Raw genomic sequence first — 5000 nt, 5'->3', positions numbered from 1 at the left:
CTGATATTTATTTTTTGGCCTTCTCTTGTATGAAGTACCTATTCACCCTAAAGACCAATTCCCTGGCCTGGCTGTGCAGCACAGCGCGGGACGGGGAGTTAGCGCTGTGACCTTCCATCCTGGCTACCAAGAGGTGAATGACTCAGTCGCACACCTGTGTCGAGGCGACCCTTCCCCCACCCACTCCCGTTAGATTCTGGGTCGGGAGCAGGTGGCAACGTCAACTGACCTGATATGCCACATTTTTTCATGAAGTATCTTCTTTTCTTTATATATATAACAATTATTCATATCACTTACTATCTAATGCAAAAATCAAAAGGTATTTAGAACATTTCATGCTAATATACCCTGGTTAGTGGACAGTTACCAGTTTATAGTGAATGTTTGGTTCAATATGTGGCAATAAAGCGGACAACACCTGGTGGGTCATCGTGAGTTTGAAATACTATAGGCGCTGTCATTTCCAGGCCGCTCGCTCCCTCGTAGCTTTGAAATTCATGACTTGATTAGTATTTAAATTTTCCACCTCCGATGTAGGAAAAATCCGGCGCCGTTCATGTCTCTTTCGTTTCAAGAATTAGACTCGTTCCAAGGAAGTCTATTTCAGGAGGTGGAAAGTTTCGGAAATTGATTCCGCAAATGTCTCTTCATATCTTTGGCTGACATTTTCTCTTAGCCAAGGACTTCGGCAAACTTCTCTCATTTATTTAAGATAGCCGTTAGTGTCGCCTCCGTGCCGTCCATAACACTGCTCCTTTAATTGCAGAACACAGCGAGGAGGCTTCACCTGCGCCCCGAAGACCTGGAGACAGTGCCGTTGTCTGAGGAAATCTGTTTGCGAATACCCACGTATGTCCGATTCCCAGTGGATTTAAATTTCTGCATAGCATTTAACACTAACAACATTACTGTGCGAGGTGATCTGACAAACTTTATAAATCCATTGGGTTAGTGGCGGCCCTTCGACCACAGCCGCCAGGAGGGAGGCTTGCAGTTCCTGGCGTGATTCATAAGGACGATATGTACCCTCACCCTTAAGCTTTCTGGACTAAACACTTCTGTAAGCACGGTGGTGCCCAGAAGTGATGTGACTGCCCCCCTGTATTGTGAGACACAAAGGGAAACGTTCAGTGAGGTCACAGCTGGGTTATTGATAGGACCACAGCACCCCCTGATCCAGTGCTTCACACCTCACTGGGAGTAATGATCGTTTCGGCAGGTGTTTACCACCTCCTCTCTTTTGAAAGTAGGAAAAAAAAAAAAAAAAATGCATAGAATTATTTGTTTTGAGCCGCGGAATTTCCGTACACACTGGCAATTCTATCTGTTGTCATTGGCCTGTTCCTGTGTGTCCGTCACAACTGTGTCTTCTTCTTTTATACCACTTTTTTTTTATTATTTCTTTATTTATTTTATTTTATTTTATTTTATTTTATTTTTATTTTATTTATTTTTCTTTTGACAGCAAGGAAAGGAATAATATTGAACATAGATGAATGTAATCATATGACTTAATGATAGCCGACTGTAAGATGGATGGAGAATGATGATCATATTGGTTATCAAGTTTATTATTTGATAATGTGCTAATCTTCACTCCTGTTTAATTATAGTACATATCAACTCCATGGATTTCTATAAAGGCTTCATTTATACATTATCTTTGTGTGTGTGTGTGTGTGTGTGTGTGTGTGTGTGTGTGTGTGTGTGTGTGTGTGTGTGTGTGTGTGTGTGACTGTCAGACGTGTGAGGAGAGGTGTTTATGTGAAGAATGTTTAGGAGAGGGGAAAGAAGGTCAATTAATCATGTGAGAGGCACCATCCACAGGTCACCTGATCCACCAAAGATGTAATTAGGGTTTCGTAAATATCACCAGTGGAAGATTAATTTATCATTAGACACATTGGTGCAAGAAGAGATATCATTGAGTCTGAAGGAATGAATGCATCGACTCACCAGCTGCGTTGTATCAAGAGCTCCGCTGTGACCACCCACAACTCGGGATAGGCGGAGTTCATTTTCTGACAGTAATTTTTGTCCGAATATTTGTACAGTGTGACGTAACTACGTATACATATAGTGCATAATGTATGGACTAGTTTAGTGGCTGTTAGCAATGTCAAGTACAAACAACAATTGAATCACTTAGCGCTTTGGGGTCGTTAACAAGATTTGACATTCTCGAATCCCGGTGCCTTTTCTCATCATATGTGTCAGGGAAGCTTTGAATACTCTTATTGTTAACGATCACTGTTTCCAAAGATCTTGTCACACTAGAGAGCTGCTGTAGACTTCTTGCGCAAGATATTTTATAAAACATGAAAGTATAATTACAAATACAATGCAGTGCTTAAACTTAAATTTGAACAGTATGTGCATTTCCTACGACACAAAACAAATGCCTTAATTAGATGTCAATGAAAGAAAAATTAACCATAACAGTTCATGTGTTTTCTGCGGATAAAAGAAAAACCCATACTACAGATGACACAGTGACACCAACATAGCAACAGTATACAGTGGGCATGAGACTTGTTAAACTTGTGTCATTCCTCTCTGCCTCAAGTACACAGCACCATTGACCTTGAACCATGAGAAGGTGAGCCATCTTGCTGCCCTGATGTCTCTTGTGCTTTCGGGCAAGTTACGATTCTTCTAGTGCATCGTGAGGACCCAGACAACTCCCTCTAACTCCCTACAAGCAGCCGGTGACGATGAGAGGACGCCGATGAAGACAAACTGCTGGATTAGAGTGCTTAGAGTGGAGGGAAAAAACGTTCATTGAAGACCTGAAAAGTTCCACTGCAGGGACGCTAGTGTTGGGAAGTCTCCCTGCTCCTGTGTAGGGTTGTGCTAGCTGCTGGCTTTTGTATATTTGTGTACACTTTAGGCACGTAAGCCTGAAATTCTTACGACTCTCCGTTTTGCTCATATTTCGAAAATTTCTTAAATAAATTCTATAATTTTCGGAACAAATTGTATAATTTTCGCAACATTACTGGTCATCCGTTCTGTGTAAAGTAACAATACCGGTATGTTCCGGTTGACGTAGGCTTGCCCTGTGTTCCTCTCCTGCTTAGCTACATTCGTTTTCCATTCCTTAATCCTGCTTGACCTTTTCCTTCCACGAGAATGTCCAAAGCATTCCTCCATGCCACTGTTGCCCCTCGAAAATTTACAGAAGAGTGAGCCAGACCAGCAACCACTTCACACACAGGCTGCTCACACATCACGTCATCTCAGCCACCTTGCATGCATCCACTCACCCTCCCGCGTGTTTTTTTTTTTTTTTTCATTATTGTTGCTGTTACTGTTGTTGTTGTTGTTGTTGTTGTTGTTATTATTATTATTATTATTATTATTATTATTATTATTATTATTATTATTATTATTATTATTATTATTATTATTATTATTATTATTGTTATTACTATTATTATTATATTTAGTCTTGTGGTGGGGGCTTAAGGATACTACCATGGTATTCCCTGCGGATCGTAGAAGGAGACGAAAAGGGAGGGAGAGAGGGGACTGGGACCCCCCCCTTCTCTATAGGTAGATAGTCCCACGAACAGACAAGGCACAGATGGGAAAGGGGCAGTGGTTCCTTAATTCCTGAAGTGCCTTGTCTTTTGCTACCCCCGTCCAGGGAAAATATGCCTAGTATATAGATAATTATCCTATAATGATATTAGAGGTCGTTATTAAAGACATATTTGTTACATACAGCGACGACTGGAGTGGCCAAGTGGATACGGTGATGAGATGGCACGTACGCAACTTCCGAGTTCGCTTCCCCGCGGGGTGGTAATATATATATTTTAATTTCTTTGGTTTTTCACAATATTATAAATTGGGTTAGGTTTTTTTTTTTTTTTAGTTTTTGATAAGAATAGGTTAAGTTTGCTATGGGTTTCACAGTCCGTGAAGCATCTTTTTTTCCCAGTACTTTCCAAAGTAATTGTATCGGATTATGACTTTGCCCCAGTGTACAGCACACCCCAGCCTGATCTATAACCATACAGTGCAATGGCAAATGTTGTTAATAAAGGTGTTTACTGTTGACACAATATGATAGCCAAGCATTGCCAGTGAAGGCATTCCAACACCCAAGCCAGTCTATCCCTTCCACCCTTCCTGGCACCCACCCCCCATCCCCGATCATTCTCTTCTCCCTAATCCCTCACTCCCTGCCTCTCATTTCTCCCCAGTATTATAGTTCAGTCACTCCTGCGATCTAACCGACGATATAGAGTGATTCGTTAACTAAGATTCTTATAACAACTGTATAATTAGTATATAGATACACTTTGTACATGCACTTTTTAATAGAGTTGAATACTGTTTCATTATCCAAACCCTCATGTGCATTAAGTATTCAAATATATTACATATTAATCATTTTTATGTTAACAATGGTGTGGGCCAGATCGACTGAGAGGTGAGAGTGTACACAGCACACTCACAATGATTTTATTTCATTACAATGGGTGATGTGCCAAGAATTATTTAGCCATGTTTACATTGAAAACATCTACATAAAGGTGCAACACACACACACACACACACACACACACACACACACACACACACACACACACACACATCGTATTAACTATGTTTCTTACTCAAGTGACCTTTCCTTGTCATGGACTAGATTGTTGGATAATGTAAGAATCTTAAAAGGCTCAGTATTATGATACATAATAACATAATTATAAGCAAAGTATCACACAGGAATGCCTGCCAGTGAGTTCATTGTAATGATCAACATAAAGGTATTCGCCATAGCAGCCACAGATGGTGTCCGTCCTGTTGTAAATAGTGTGGACACGGAGTAAGGTATCATTATCTGCCTATAGTTAACTTTCCTCCTCGTTCTCCACTGCAAGTCGCCCCTTTGTCCTTGAGGAAGTGGACACAGTGAAAGAAAGACAGTGCACACTTCCTCCAAGAGTCGCCTGAAGCCACACAATCAGCTGACACTGACTGGCCGA

The 5000-nt window shown here is 40.9% G+C and overlaps 1 protein-coding gene across 5 annotated transcripts in view; it reads left to right on the top strand.

Annotated features, from left to right (window-relative positions):
* The window catches only part of LOC135098371 (uncharacterized), a 76845-nt gene that overhangs the window by 18181 nt on the left and 53664 nt on the right, over positions 1-5000 (top strand). For 3 of the 5 annotated variants that reach the window (XR_010266908.1, XR_010266907.1, XR_010266906.1), the window contains exon 3: positions 3733-3810. The exons of the other annotated variants lie outside the window; for them this stretch is intronic. The gene's annotated coding sequence lies outside the window, so the exon portion shown is untranslated. The remainder of the gene's footprint in view (positions 1-3732; positions 3811-5000) is intronic. 5 annotated transcript variants of the gene reach the window in all.

This window comes from Scylla paramamosain, unplaced genomic scaffold, assembly GCF_035594125.1.
Source record: "Scylla paramamosain isolate STU-SP2022 unplaced genomic scaffold, ASM3559412v1 Contig58, whole genome shotgun sequence".
Taxonomy (NCBI): domain Eukaryota; kingdom Metazoa; phylum Arthropoda; class Malacostraca; order Decapoda; family Portunidae; genus Scylla; species Scylla paramamosain.
Note: the sequence above shows the minus strand (reverse complement) of the source record. Positions and strands in the feature narration are given on the sequence as shown.